At 35.0% G+C, this 17,028-nt stretch overlaps 1 protein-coding gene and 1 long non-coding RNA gene across 2 annotated transcripts in view; both read right to left on the reverse strand.

The window, feature by feature from the left end:
• HCN1 (hyperpolarization activated cyclic nucleotide gated potassium channel 1) overlaps positions 1-17,028 on the reverse strand; it is a 371,079-nt gene that overhangs the window by 300,563 nt on the left and 53,488 nt on the right. The window lies entirely within an intron of this gene.
• Positions 580-5,154, reverse strand: LOC146395531 (uncharacterized). Its single transcript, XR_014831280.1, has 2 exons — positions 4,012-5,154; positions 580-3,071 (listed from the first exon to the last, which is right to left on the reverse strand). It is a non-coding gene; the product is annotated as an uncharacterized LOC146395531 (long non-coding RNA).

A 17,028-nucleotide genomic window follows, 5' to 3' on the forward strand; every position in this document is an offset into this window, starting at 1 on the left:
CAGCCATTAAAAAAGAAGGAAATCTTGCAATTCATGACAAAAATTGATGGATTTTGAGAGCATTACGCTAAATAAAATAAGTCAGACAGAGAAAGACTGTATAATCTCATATATGTGCGATTAAAAAAAATATGAAGAGACCAGATCAGTAGTTACCAGTGCCAGGCAATAGGGGGCCCGGGGTAGGGGAACTGGATGAAGGTAATTAAAAAGTACAGACTTTTAGTTATACGAATAATACTGGGGATATAATGTACAAGATGACGACATTAATTAACACTGCAGTATGGTACATTTTAGAGTTGCTAAGGGAATAATTCCTAAAAGTTCTCGTCACAAGGAAATAAACTGGGGGAGATTAACTATATGGAGAGATGTTTAAATTCATTTAGTGGCAATTATTTTACAATATATGTATGTCAAGTCGTTATGTGGTATAAGAAGCTTATATGTGTATGTCAATTACATCTCAATAAAAATTGGAAATAAGAGCAATAAACAGGATTTTTTTTTAATGTAGGGAAACACAAACCTTCGTGCACAGCATATGTTAACTACAACTATCATTGAGTTGTATAATTTTTATTTATTGGGAGCTGTTTTATTACTGATTTAATTTCATCACTGGTAATTGTTCTGTTCATATTTTATATTTCTTCCTGGTTCAGTCTTTAGTGATTGAATGTATCTACGAATTTGTCTACATAGTCCACTTTATTGGTATATAATTAATTACCCATAATAATCTACTATCCTCTGTATTTCTGAGGCATAGTTTGTAACTTTAAATTTTAACCTTCTCCCTAGCTTTATATGTGGTTAATTTACTACCTTTGCTGCATATATTTGCATTTACCAATAAGCCAATGAAATTTTTTTCCTTTTGTAATTTTCATATTTCTAGTCATGGCCTTTTCTGCTTAGAGAAGCCCCTTTAACATTTCTTGTAAAACTGGTTTGGTGATGCTGAACTCTTAGCTTTTGTTTGTAAAATTTTCAAAGAATTTCCATATACCCATCTCACCTTGTTCCTCATAAAAATATGATAATTATAGGTAAGGGTGATGGTTTGTATTAACTTCACATGGTGAGGAACTATGAGAGTCAGACTTGGTCAGATCCAGGTCTTCTGACCTTCTCAAATAATACATCTACAGATATGTAGCAGTAGCTTGACACACAGATATCAAACTTCCTATGTTCAGAATAATGTATGTGGATTTTGTAAATATATATTTCTTAAATACATTCAAAAATACACATTCATTATTTTCTGTGGTGTTTTCATATTTGTCATATTTGATATTTCATATTTCATGCATTTTTAAATTAAGAGAAATTTTACTAACTTTTGTTGGAACTTAATTACCAAGTATAACAATATTTCCATGAGAAATGTGTACATGAGCTTAGGAGCCAATTCAAATTTGGAAACTTACCCATTGGTTACTTTAGTTGGAAACTATACATTTATAGGTCTCAGAGAACAAAATGTGTTTTGAAACCACAGAGGAAAAACATACTAAAACCTTAATCAACTTTGTTAAAAGCTGATTTCCCTATGTCTCGATTTCTACGTTTCTAGCCTAGGAACCTCCATCACATCTTATAATCACATTTTTGCTGCCTTCAACCTAAGAGACAATATAAACAGCAATAAGTAGACAAGTATCTGTGCCCATAAAAAGAGAAGCACACTTAAATTCATTGTTTAACACAAATCCTTGCAATTTAAGCATTGTTACAGTGTGCTTGATAATTCTAAGTGTCTTGGTATAGTAAGTTGTGATCTTTTAAGGAAAAAAAGGAAGTGGCCTCAAAAAAGTGGAGTTCAAACACTTTTAATGTGCACGGTCCTATGACTTACTTTGCATGCTTGACATCTTCCTCCAAATACAAAGCAAAGCCAGATATAATACTGGGGGATGTTTCATGCCTTACCTAAAGAAAGGCTTTTTGCAAACACACTGCAACTTCACAGACATGCTAATATTGGTACAAAATGCAGCATTTAATGGCAAGAGTCCAGAATAGAGATGAGTCAAAAGAAAGCATTCTCACTGGATTATTCTAGCCTTTGTCACAATTCTCAAAGCCCCTTGAGATAATTTACATACTTAAGGAATAAAACAATATGAATATTTGTCTAAGGATAATCTAATTTAAAAAGTAAATCTGTTTCTCAAAACTCTCACCTCCTTTTAAAGCCAAACAGAGTGGCTGGGGGTCATCTAATATGTTCTTGTTATGTGTCCTGGCTCTTCTGACCATTTGAATGACAAAGGATGAATGCAACACAGTGATCTCATTCCTCTCCTCAACAATTCTGATTATAAATGATTCTCCTACAATGATGATTTGTAAAATGGGTTGAAATACAGTCGTTATTTAAAACACTAAAATCATAATCTCCAAAATGATTTGGGAAAACCAATTAAAAGTTTTAAAAGACATTTTAAAAGTATTATTCCAAATAATTTTTACATACTCATGAAGTATACAAATGATAGTGACTAGAGAAGGGAAAATACAAGCTGAATCTGGAGAACCATGGAACGTCAGATAGTAATGTTGGTGAAAAAAAAGAGACATCACAAAAGGACACAGGAGCCAACCTGAAAGAGCTCATCACAGCTGGAACAATTTGTGCAACAAAATAAATAACAACAGTATTAGATTAAAACTCAAGGAGCAAAATAAATACTCATGAATCCATACTGATATAAACAAATAATTAAATAAATAAGTAGAGAAGAAGGGGCAAATTTTCCTTACAGAGGAATTTCGAATAGTAAATACAAAAGAAATCACCAATAGAATACCTTGGTAATATCCGTTGCAGCCAAGCTTCACTGAAGGCTGGTAAAATGAGTGAACCAAGCTCTAAAGGTAAACAGGACAGTCACATAGCCTATAGCCATCTCTCTCAAGTACTTATTAATTAATTATCATGGTGATCTTAACTCATTTCCACATATTCTTTGATATCTTTCCCTCCAGGTGGCAAAGATCTATTTCTTTTTTTTTTTTTTTTTTGTCTTTTGTTGTTGTTGCTATTTCTTGGGCCGCTCCTGCGGCATATGGAGGTTCCCAGGCTAGGGGTTGAATCGGAGCTGTAGCCACCGGCCTACCCCAGAGCCACAGCAACGTGGGATCCGAGCTGCGTCTGCAACCTACCCCACAGCTCACGGCAACGCCGGATCGTTAACCCACTGAGCAAGGGCAGGGACCGAACCCGCAACCTCATGGTTCCTAGTTGGATTCGTTAACCACTGCGCCACGACGGGAACTCCCCCAAAGATCTATTTCTTTCCCCTTGTGTATAGGCTATATTTAGTGACTTGCTTGTGAAGAATAGTTTGGAAAAAGAAAAATAGTACTTTTACAGTAGAGCAACCACCCTAATTATTAGTGATGAAGGTCAACACCACCAGCAATAGGTCATGCTGATGTCACAGAAGATGCAAAGAATATAACACTTCATGTCAGTAATATTTTTTCTTTAAAAAAGCCACACACTCGGGAGCTTGGGCTTATCAGACACAACTTAGAATAGATTTACAAGGAGATCCTGCTGAATAGCATTGAGAACTATGTCTAGATACTCATGTTGCAACAGAACAAAGGGTGGGGGAAAAATGTAATTGTAATGTATACATGTAAGGATAACCTGACCCCCTTGCTGTACAGTGGGAAAAAAAAAAAAAAAAAAAAAAAAAAAGGCCACACTTCAGGAGTTCCCGTCGTGGCGCAGTGGTTAACGAATCCAACTAGGAACCATGAGGTTGCGGGTTCGGTCCCTGCCCTTGCTCAGGGGGTTAATGATCCGGCGTTGCCGTGAGCTGTGGTGTAGGTTGCAGACGTGGCTCGGATCCCGCGTTGCTGTGGCTTTGGCGTAGGCCAGCTGCTACAGCTCTGATTAGACCCCTAGCCTGGGAACCTCCATAGGCCGCGGGAGCGGCCCAAAGAAATAGCAAAAAGACAAAAAAAAAAAAAAAAAAAAAGCCACACTTCAAGTGTAATCATGAGAAAACCTCAGAAAAAAAAAATTGTTCAAGAGTTACCAGTACACTCCAAAGTATCAGGTCATGAAAAACAAGAAAAAAACTGAAGAACATTGCATATCTCTAAGGAGACATGATGACTAAATGGGATATGGTATCCCAGAATCCTAGTGAAAAGCGGAAAAACTGGTGCAATCAAATAAAGTCTGTAGTTAGTAGTGTACCAATGTACAATGCACCAAAACTTATTTAATAAATGTATCATAGTTGTGTAAAATTTTAACATGAGAGGACTCTGGGTGAAACGTATATAGGAACTCTATCCACTACCTTTATAAATTTTCTGCAAATCTAAAGTTCTTCCAAAATAAAAGTCTTTGTACCAGAAGACAAATATGGAGAGCATTAAGGGACTAAGTTATGTGAGAAAAATCAAACAAAATATACCTGTATGACTAGTATGTCAAGGCCAGTTCTCCTACATAAATCATATTTTTGCAATCAAAAGAGGGTGAGGTCTCAGAAACACAAATACACACAATAGATGACCTAGATGATGAGAAAATTTCAGCAAATTTCCAGAAGCCCAATCCTCCTCCGTGAGCATAGTAAGAAAAAGTACTTGCACAAACATTCCCTGTGCAAGTACTGCTCCTTCACATGGTATACTTACAGTTTCTCTCTCTGACACACCTATGGCACCTCATGTGATATGATAAATGAAGGCAGTGGAATGAACCATTTACTCATTCATTCCACCTAGTATTTACTAAACTTGCATTATGTGCCAAGCATTATTCTGGGAGACTGACACACATTGATGTTATTTAAAGTTGAAATAGACAATCAATCCCTGATTATTCAAATGAGAAAACGCAGGTCTCAGAGTTTAAATGACTTAACTAAGGTCACATGGTAGGTTAAAAACAGAAATAGACTAGAAATCAGTCTCTTTTCAGCAATTTTCTTCTCAACCCAAACAATGATTCTCAATGGAGGAGAAAAACTGGGAGAGGTACAAAATGTGTTTGTTTCCCTTGTAACTAGGAAAAAATTCTCCAAACTTTCAGGGTGATTTGAGCTCTGAAATTATTATTTATTATTACTTCTTCAAAAGAAATTATTTCTTCAAAGAGCTCTTGTTTCTAGCAATCTTTATTCCAGGAACTTGAAACCCACACTGCTTAATCTTCAGAAAACCCTTGTTAGATTAATCTCATAATTGTTCTACTTCTTTTTCCCTCAGAAGTGAAAAGTCAGGCTTTAAATGCTTTTCAGAGCTCATTCAATGAGATAGTGATGAAGCTGAAAATAGAAGTCCCTGGTTCCTCATGTTTGCCTTACTTCACCTCACTGAGTCCAATGCTACTTTTCTGCAGTATCTTACTATCAGAGAAATGTGTTCTGAATCATTGAAAAGCATAGAAAATGGAGACTCCAATATAGTATTAATATATTTAATCTCGCAGCATAGATATCATCAAATATTTTTCCTTTTGAAAAAGAACATTTTCACTGATTTCATGTAATGATGCTCAGGTTTCTTAGTTTCTCTGAACCTGAGTTTACTCACCTGTGAAAAAGATTAAACATATATACTTTTGAAGTTATTACGGGGATTATTTGATACAATGCATATGAAGTGCTAGCACAATGTTTTTACATGCTAAATTAAATTTCCCCATCAATTTTAGCCCCATTAATCCAATTTAGAATATAAGATAATTGAGCAAGTTATACTTTGTATAGCTAGGTCAATATGAATACAGTAAAGGCAAAACTAAATATATGATAAATGAAGTTTCCTGGAAATTTTTTGAGTATCATGTTTACTATGTACGCTAGGTCCACACAGAACACAAAGTATCAAATAATCTAAATCATTGATTTGATCTACATGAATCAAAATGTATTATCTGGGACAATGTGTGTAGAATTTTGTGATCAGGCTAACCTAATATAAATATATAAACATTAATATTTGAATAAACTGAGCAGAAAAAAATGTTTCATTTATCATTTAGTGTAATTCACTAATTAGGACCAATTGTAGGAGACCAATAGAGCATATGAAAATGAACTCCTATGTTCAAGTACATGGAACAAAGTGTATTATAAACATAATACATGTGTTAAATTCATATTTTTCTTAATAGTCATCCAAAGACTTCCGTGTAGGTAGGACTTAAAAGCTTTTTTCCTAAGTTGGTTAATTGTCCCACTCTAAACTTTTAAACAATGAATTTATTTGGTAATCTTTTTTTTTTTTTTTTTTTTTTTTTTTTTTAAGGCCTCACCTGTGTCATATGGAAGTTCCTGGGCTGGGGGCTGAATTAGAGCTGCAGCTCCTGGCCTACACCACATCTTGACGCAATGCTAGATTTCTTAACCCACTGAGTAAGGCCAGGGATGGAACCCTTATCCTGGTAGAGACTATGTCGGGCCACAATCAGAACTCTGCAAGTCTTGCTCTTCACAGATAATAGAGGGGAAATTCAAATGATCTACCATTAATTCCAAAACTTCCAATTTCTTAGTTTAGTTGTGTTTTTGTTTCAAACTATATTTCCTTTAAAAAAAAAGTGTGACTCAATTTTGAATTAATCTAAAATTTCAGAAGAGAAAGGAACTAATCAACCAACTGATAAAAATCACGTTAGTTTTTTTTTTTAAATATTTATCAGTGAGTGCTATGTGTAAGCCTGTGATAAGGCAGTTCTAAATCTCTGTCGCCATGATGAAGGTGAAAGATACTAATCATCTTCTTCAGAATTTGCCATTACACTCTAGTTGTGTCCATATTTAGGCACTTCTATTTTCCTAATTTTAAAAAATGCACCTGGAGCAGAATTTTTTTTCCCCAAAAGGACAGAGCCAGCTGGAGAGAGAGACAATTGAGCCTGATTGGATGACTCAGCAATAAAAATAGGAAACTAGCTGGATGAGAAAAGATGAGCTACAAAGAACTAGATTGTCAGGAGAAGGATCTTTGAAAGAAAGAAAAAGGAAGTGAAAATAAGTCCAATTGACACAAAAAAGCAGAGAAGTTGAACTTTTCATGTAATGGCAAACTAATTCCTGAAATTGAAAGAGCAGGCAAAAGAACATTTTATTCACAGTTAAATAATATATAAGGTTATACAGTTCTTAATATCCACTATACTTTAACAAGCAGTCAATACAACAATAATAATTCCAATCAAGAATCTAGCATCATCAAAGGTCACCTAAGCCTTTCTACAGTCAGAAGATAGCACCGTGCTCCCCTCCTCTTTCTCTTGCTAACTCCTCAGTGTCACTCAAAAGTCCATTTGTTTCATGATTACACCCATCCAGGGAAGACTTACTTTATCCTTCATATTGGATCAGTCTCCTCGCGTAAATACGTCACGTTTTAGATGCTGCCTCCTTCAGAGTACTTAGCCCAGGAAGGTATGTGTTTAACTTCAATATTTTTAACATGTTATCTCCTTTACTACTGTAAGATTTTGTGTTGTTTCCTTGACCACAGCATTCCCTGAGGAGGTAAATAGTCATTGTTGATGAAGGAATCCTGAATTGAGAATAATGAGGCAATCTGACCTGCCAATTGATTTGTTCCACTGTTGCGGACAAATTCACTTTCCCTCTTTATGTCATAGTTTCCCCTAAGATCACTTGTATCTCTAACATTCCAAGATTTAATAAATAAAGCTTTATTAATTATATAGGCCATTTAATGCCCTTTTCTTGACTTAAACATGAAATTTCCAATAAACCTTAACCTTAACTGCTGTAAGGTTATTAACCCATATTGATTTTCTTTCCGTCCTCTATTCTCTATTCTCTTTAATGGAACTTGGTAAAGGTAGTTTTCTTTCTAGGTAGAAGAAACATCTCCTAGTGATTGAGGAGAAGAATCCATCCTCTGTAATTCAGAAAAGTGATGAAATAATTCAAACACTCATTCAACAAATAATATAAATCTACTAAATCCTAAAAATTGTTCTAGGTGAAGAGGACAAAATAGTAAGTAAAACAATTCACCATTTTTAGAGCTTTCATTTTAGGGGGAATGGGGTAAATAAATATATGATACATGAAGTTATGATAAGTGCTGTGAACATAAAATAGAGCAGATGGATAAAGAACAGAGAAGAAGATTGATGGCTTTATATACAGTAATCAAGGAAGATTTCATTCATAACTTTACCTTCTACTCATAACTTGAGTAGAGATCTGAGAAGTGAAAGGTGAGAGACTTATCTGTTGAAACAACATTCCAGATAGAGGAAAGAACTGGTGCAAAAGCTACAAGGTGCATCCTTGGCAAAGTTCTAGATATAGCAAAGACGCGGTATGGCTAAAAGTAAAAAGGGATTGTGCAATACAACATGAGATTCCAGGGGCAGCTGAGGAGTTAGATAATGCAGGAGGACTTTATGGGCCTCTTCATGGGACAGAAAACCACTGTGTAGTTTGGAGCTATGAAGTGACAAGATATGACTTAGGCTTTCAAAGGTATCCTCTGACAACTACATGAAAGGTAAGCCCAAAGGGTGCATGGGTAGAAGTAAAGAAATCACTTAGGAGGTGTTACAATAACCCAGGTGGGAAATGATGGTAGCTTGAAACAGAATGGTCAAGGTGAACATGGTTCAGAAGCAGTCAAATTCCAGATACATTTTGAAAGAGACCCAATGAATTGGATATGGAGATGGAGGTAAAGAGGAGCCAAGTAAGCAATTGTCTAGAGAGAGGGAAATGGACTGTAACTGACAAGGAAGATCAACACATGTTTCTCACTTGCAGGGCCCAAGGATGAGCAGAAGAAAAGAGAAAAGGCACCACTTGCATGAGATAGAGGGGAAAATAGTGTTCTCAAGCAAGAACTAGGTTTCAGTTTGAGAAAAAAAAAAAAAAAGTGAATGGAATAGTTAAAGAAGTAAAGGTCAGAAAGATTTTGCGGATAAGATCCACAGAACTCAGATCCACAGAACTCAGTGGACAATGTGAGGGATGACATCAGAGAATATCTTGAGAGGAAGTCACAGTAATAGATGTACGAAATCATAAAGGGATGGGGAAAATGTGTAATCTGAGGCTTCTCGCGTTTACAGAGGCCAACTGGGATGCAGGAAATAGTGTCATTAATCTGGAAGACCTTTCAGGCAGACTGTGGTGATGAGACTCTGAGTCAGTTCTGAGCAAGGCAGACTCTTCTTGTCAGGAAGCTGGGGTGCTCTGAGATGATGAGAATACACGCTCTCTCTCCTTTGCCCTCAGGTTCCTAGCCAAAATACTGTTCTTGGGTTTTCTCATGGAAATGCTTGATTTAATAACATATAGCTATCTGAAGTACTGGGTTACATGTTAGTATTAGATAAGCATTGATCTGTATGAGCAGTTAGTGAGGGTTCGCCTTCTCTTACAGCAACAGCAAAGATAAGGTAGGCCACCCCAGTTCCCACAGGCTTACCTCATTGTCTGTATATTCCTGACACTTCACACTACTACCCTCTGCAAACTTAGTGCCAACACATAGCATAGGGCAGCATATATTTAATTTGTGATGCATCTGTTCTTGATTAGATATGAAATGGGAAAAATACACACAGTTCTAATTAAAAACTGTTTCTCTAAAATCAGAATTCAAAACACTCTCAGCTAGGAAGGGGGAAAAAAGAAGCCGAACCTACAGATTTGGGGGATCCTAAAAGGATACGCAAAAACATATATTAATAATATGTTTATAAGATATATCAATACAATGCAAATAAAATTAAAATGTTAAATTGCAGTGAGCTAAGTCCTGACCTCAGGGTACTTTATGAAATGTATTATTACAAAGACCAGAAAAGGACAAATAAATATTTCAATCATTATCAGGCCACTATTTTGATTCATTTGTATTACTATCTTAAGCTTTGTTTATATAGAAGGCATATGTATAGCAAAAAGAAAAAAATTGGGGATGACAGAGACAAAAGTTTTGTTAATGATTCATAAGATTCCTTCTATGGGGCAAGCACTACGTTCAGGCCCTGTCTCAGTCTCTTAAGGGACACACTAGCTATTCAATATTATATGCATTCCCATGAGTTATCTATTATTCCTACCATACAGATTGGGAAATGGAGACTTAGCAAGGTTACAGAGCACATAAGAAGCAAGAATAAAAATTTAACTCATTGTGTAGATCAACCACAGCACACTGTTGTCACTTAACAATTTTATGATAATTGTGAAAGACTGTTCATGTCAATTGCAATAAACATCTAACAATGTGTCTTTGTTGAAAATAATTACATGACTATCTGGACCAGCAGTTCAGAATACTGATGTGGAAATCACTGAAACACCATCATCAACAGTGACTGCTCTCAGGAAAGAAATACACTTCAACAATCACCACTGTGTTCCCCATGTGCCAGGGGGAATTCAATACTAATAGAGAAAGCTGAAACTTATACTATTTACCAACTAACATCCTAGTGGAAACATACCCAAAGCAACAAGTCAGTAAACACATAAAACCATTCTAAGTGCCGGAAGCAAAGACCCACAGTAACATGAAGGTGAACATAGGATTGGCAACTTGAGCTAAAAGTATACAAGAAATAGCTCTCTAAGAAGGTAAAATACAAACCAAATTTGGAGAGGCAGAGAATACAGCCAAAGCAAAAATTTCTAATGAAAGACCAAGCTTCAAGAAGTCTAATGAAGCTAGTGAATGGTCTATAAAAGGTGAGAGTGATACAAGGTGATTTTGGAGAGGGAAGCAGGGGTCAGATCACGCAGAGCCTTGGTGGTCATGCTAAGCATATTCAAACTTTATTATAAGCCACTGAAAGGCTTTAATCAGAGGATGTATAAGAGTTACAAGATCCAATCTGGAGGAGAAAGAAAGCTAAAACAACCTCCTCACAGGAAAGACATCATATATATATCCACTATGCAAATCATCTGCATATATATATATATATATATATATATATGCCATATGCCACATATATATGTGCATATATATGGCAAACAGGGTCTATCTAGTTGCCTACACTTCTATTTCAAATATATTTCTCAGAGTCAAATGCTTAAGAACTGATGCTGAATAAGATGACTATGCCTTCAGGCAGGAAGGAATACAATTCTATAATTCTGGTAATTCTGATTTCATCTTGTTCTTCCTCTCCAGATGACAGGTTTCTTTTTGGTAACTGACATTGAAACGTAGAACCTGCAAAATCAGCCATTTGTCTTTCCAAGTCACTAGAAGCCCTCATATCTGAATAGCAGGAATGCCATCTCTAAGTTAACACATGTCATTTCCTTCCCAGAATAACTGGGATATGATTGCATATGATCAGTTTGCATCATGTGAAAAGGATGTATAAAGTTCTCTCTCATCCTCTTGAGGATTCACTTTAGACTCCAAAGGATCCTTTGTGGACTAGGGGCAGCCATGGTGATTATTTTCACTGACCTGGAGGCAAGAAATTTTCATCAACTGTTCATTACAACCTCCTACATTTCTAGTTTCACATGAAATTGTAATAATAATAGGTGGCAGATTTTCAGTCTCTTATTATAAAAAAAATAATATCTCAATTTTGTGTCACACAAAAACTCTGAGGAGAAAGTTAATTCCTTGTCTATGAAATAAAATCTGAGAACAACTGATTCAGGGTGTATTGTCAAGTAGGTATTGCCTCTCGTGTATTTTTATCTATTAATATAATGTGTAACTAGGTAAAATGGGAATGATGGGGGAAAAAAGCATACATTTACTTTGTTTGAGTGACAGAGAAGGTATTATAGTTTCTTGACTACCATTATCCAAGAGTTTGTGTACCAGAGTAAGTGCTGCATGGCCTGTGTTATTCAAGTGTGAGCTTTTGATGGTCTGTATGCACATGTGTGTCATAAAAATAGTCAATTATGTTAGGAAAACACTAACTTGCTCCATTTTTGTTGCTGTTGTGTGTTTTTCAAGTATAACTCTAGGCAGTACCTGCTTTGACATTCCAGGGCCAACTTTTAGTTCATCAAGTAAAGTAAAAAAATCAAGTTGGAAAACACAAGTCGACTGGAATTTTATTGTATATTTATGCCAGAAATATTCTAGTGCTTCTTACTGACTGAAGTATGCAAGAAGTTGCTATTCTGATGTGGTAACCCCTATATTGTTCTCATTCTACATTTGTATAGGTTCCATATATAAAATGTGATATACTTAAATAAAAGTATTTAAAAGCTCACAAATAAACCAAAAATATTACTTTGGATATTAATGGTTTATGAAACCAGGGGTGATAATATTTTTAGGAAATATATTTCAGAGTATGACCTTCCGTGCTAAGGGGGGGTTGTTGGGGAGGGAAGGACTGGGAGTTTGAGATTAGCAGAGGCAGACTATTATATAGAGGATGGATAAAAAACAAGGTCCTAGTGTATAGCACAGGAAACTATATTCAATATCCTCTGATAAATTATAACAGAATGCTGTACAACTAAAACTATCACAACAGTACAAATCAACTATACTTCGATAAAATTTAAAAACAGCTGGAGCCATGTCTGTTTTGAAAATAGTTACTGGCAGCAGAAATAAAAATACAGGAAAAGTTTTTCTTAAAAAGTATCAGTTAAAAAAAGGAAATGAAAAAATTTTTATTTAAGACAGTCACACTATTTCAATACTACCTCCCTCTAAAAGTGCCACGTGATAAGTAACTAAAATGAACTGTTACTATCATAATAAAGTTATGTGAATTAGTAAAAAGAGGCTCTAATAAGTCAGAAAGCAAAAGACAAATACCATATGATATCGCTTATATCTGGAATCTAATATAGGGTACAAATGAACCGTTCCACAGAAAAGAAAATCATGGACTTGAAGAATAGACTTGTGGTTGCCAAGGGGGAGGGAGTTGGATGGATTGGGAATTTGGGGTTAATAGATGCAAACTATTGCCTTTGGAATAGATAAGCAATGAGATCCTGCTGTATAGCACTGGGAAATATGTCTAGTCACTTATTGCAGAGCATGATAATGTGAGAAAAAAGAATCTACACACTTATGTGTATCTTGGTCACCATGCTGTACAGTAAAAAATTGACAGAACACTGTAAGCCAGGTATAATGGAAAAAAAATAAAAATCATTATAAATGGAAAAAAAAAAAAAAGGCTCTAGGCTGCTTCAGTATGTTTTGAATTCTTGGGAGAAAGTTTTGACTTCTCATATGCCTTTTCCAGAGTGTTCAGGATGACATGCTGAACCCAGGTATTACAATATCCAATACATCATTATTTTTGGAAGGTTTTGTCCACAAAAGGTCTGTGGTGTAGGCTGGCAGCTGTAGTTCCGATTCATTCCCTAGCCTGGGAACTTCCATATGCCGCAGGTGTGCCTATAAAAAGGGAAAAATGAAAAAAAAAAAAAAAAAAAGAAAAGCCTGAAAGGAGGAAGGGATAAATCCCAAATTATAGTTGCATTTTTTTAATATCTCTTTCTCAAGAATTACCAGGACAAGCAGTGATAAAATCAGTAAGGATATAAACAATTTGAAGAACACTGTTAATTATCCTAATTGATAGTTGCAGAACACTTCATCAAATAGCTGTTTAAAACACTTTTTTTCAGAGCAAACAGAACATTCACTAAGATAGACCAATTCTGGGCCATAAAACAAGTTTCAATAAATTGGAACAAGACACAGAACTCAAAAATTATTAAAGATAACTATAATATTAATAATATTTATGAACAGTCTAAAACATGTATTGATTTTTAAGTACTTTTCAAGGCTGAATTATTTGAAAACTGAAGCCCAAACAAAAGTAATAATTCTAAGGAAAATGGATACATTATGAGCCACACTTAAGATCTGGTTGTTTAATACTTGTATTTCAAGGGTTCCAAGATTGCAAGTACAATAAATTTTCCATATAAAATAATTATTCTGATTACATCATATATTCATAACACTTTTTGTTTTCTATTCAATTGGGCAAAGGTTTAAAAATTAGCATTGTAATTCTTTCCAGTGTGGAGGATAAGAGATTAAATTATGTAAATATCTATCCACATTTAATAAATTACTAAACTTACATTAAATCTGATGTTTTGAAGCTTGGACATTGTTACTTCCACTAATAGAGTGATTTAAAAGTTTCTACCAAGGTTGAGTTCACTTACAAAAGTAAGTAAAATAAAGACTGCTTTATAAATGATACACCCCAGAGGCATCTCTCAGGAAGTCACCCAGAGTAAGTGTCAGTTCCCTCTGATGCCGAAAGGGATGTCCATCAGCTTTCTAAGCACTTTGTGAGTTTAGGAAGAATGTCATGTGGTAGCAGAACCACTACTGACACCCCAACATCTTATCTCTTGTCTAATTTATAGCACATGTCACTGATGGGAGGCCCCACCTCAAATCTTATCTGTCTCATTTCGAAACCATCTGCATGCTGGTTTTGGTCATATTTACACCTGACACAGTACAGCAAACAAAAAGTAAGACCTATTCATTAAAATTTTAGACCACAAAGTAGACTATAAGCTATTTAAGAAGGAAAACTATTTTTTGTGTACTTCTATAATTGATACATAGTATATAGTATGAGTCCACTATACATTTAATAAAACAAGAAATAATTAATAATTTAATGCATAACTGATACAATGACTATAGCACAGAAAAGTGTAACATATTTTCTCTATCATGACATCACTCACTAGCTAGGTTTGTCTAAGACCAAAAATATTCATGATAGAAAAACAATGAGATGATCAAGCAGATCCATGATTTTATTCTGAAAAGTTGTAAGTTTATATGCAAGTTAGCCACAGACAAACTTAGTGATCCATTCCAGACACATCCTGTCTTCATCTATCGGCTATTCCAACTTCTGAGGTAGTAAGTGCTATTAAGCAAATAGCTCCAGGTCTTTGCCTCTTAGGTACATGGTGGGATTGCTTTCCTAGACTTCTTGTGGCTAGTTGAGGTTATGTGACAAATTTTCGCCAGAGTTACAAAAGTAATATATATCACTTTGAGTCAGATCATTTAACAGCCCACCAAGATCCTATAGAGCTTTCTTTGTGAAAATGACTGGCAATGGTCTAAGATATCTCAGGCCAAGTGATAACACTTCCAACACTAAAAAACAAGAACAAAATTTTGTCTCCATGAAACCATTAATCACTCACAGATCATACACCGGAGAATACTGACTATGATTGCTAAAAACTCAGAGCATGAAGGAAACACTCTAAAAAAACCCTCTCCCAAATTTGATGATATCTTTAATTTGTTTTGCAAACCCCTGTATATAAGGATAACATGCTTGAATTACTGAACTGTGATGAAATTATTTTGATTTTTTTTCCTTTGGAAAAAACATTAAAATTTTTTTTCCTTTAGGAAAATTTTAGTACCATAATTTGAGAAAAATATTTATAGAATAGTTGTGAAATTTTATCACATTTAAATTGTGTTTCTTAACCTGAAACATTTACTGTCCATGTCAAATAAAATAACTGAGTAAAATAATTATCATTTGGAGATCTGTGTTAGGTAAAAAGAAAAATAATTAATCTGGTATGTTTGGTCTTGCAAAATGAGTAAGTTATTTTGCCAATTTGAAAGTTTTTGATTTTGAATTTAATCATCTTGTTAATTGCTTTATTTTTTTTAATACAGGTTTTTTTTCTCTGTTTTGAAAGGCAGAAATAAAATGACATATTAATTAGAGAATAGATAAAATCAATAGTTCTCCAATTATGGGGTGAATCACACTGGTTTATTCACCCCTAATACTCCACCCCTCAGACGAAGAGATAATGGAACATAAGAACCCTAAATCCTGAAACAGGATGTATTGGCTCTATGCTAGGGCTCCACGGTGTGCATCTCTCCTAATAAAATAATTGTTTCTTTTTTCCAAATTATTACAAAAAAATGACTAATAGATATTTCATTTATACTCTTTGTTAGCAAATCTCCTAATGGGAAATGTGACAGAAGAGGAGAGGGGAAAATTTTCACTTCCATAAAAGTAAAGGTAGAGATGATCAAAAGAACTCATAGTATTGCCAGGACCTTGTTTTTTCAGGAAGCAGGGAATGGAGTTGACTTCCTGAGGTCTATAATTAGAGGTAGGGACATCTGACCACTCACTTCATCCAAGAACTGCTATCTAACCCAAGATTCTGGGTAATCTCACAGCCTGCTCCTCTCAACAGCAAAAGTAAAAACAACAACAATAAAAACAATGTCAATAAATAGTTGTTTTTGAAAATAGCTTTTAGCAAAAAGAATGTATTCCCTTTGCAGGTGGAATCTTTCAACATACAGAGTCATCAGGGACAGAAAGCCATAGCAATATCTGCACCCACGTTACAAGGGATTCAATAAAGTAGGAAGCTGGGAGGCCATAAGGGAAATGAAAGATATATACACACGTGCAAAATGTAGAGAAAAATCCAAGCACTTTGAATGGAGCTGGTGTTTCCCCTAACCACAGAATAAGTGATTGGCTGTTGGGCACCCAGGTCCCTGAATGTAGCCTAGTCTCTTATCTATTAGGGATTGTTCATTTAGTAATTGTGAAGACACATTTCTAGCTATGAATTTTGTGCAAAAGCACCCATATTATAGAAAAGAGAGCAAGAGAATGAGCAAGTAAGAAACCAGGATCCTAATTACAGAATTTGTAATGCTATGTATGAAGTTTAAATATAAAGTTCATTCTTCTTCCTAAAAACCTTTCTACATTTAGAAATTTTTCATAAATTTGTATGGTCTGAATGAAATGAAAATGTTTCATAGTTCAGTATGAGGAAGTCATTCGCAATCTCAACACAGTATTGGTATTATTTTAAATGGAACTGTCTTTTCCATTTGTAAAGGTTAATAAATGTTATATTTTAGTAAAGCACAGTATTTTACAGCTCATTCTGTTTCCAATGATTAAGCAAAGGAGGGTAGATATCTGGCCCAGACACCATCACTCCCCACTCCTGCTCCTTTATCAAACTT

This window comes from Sus scrofa, chromosome 16, assembly GCF_054392235.1.
Source record: "Sus scrofa isolate SSC_HxYL_T2T_F1_AM1 chromosome 16, Sscrofa_HxYL_maternal_Yorkshire_Landrace_v2.0, whole genome shotgun sequence".
Taxonomy (NCBI): Eukaryota; Metazoa; Chordata; class Mammalia; order Artiodactyla; family Suidae; genus Sus; species Sus scrofa.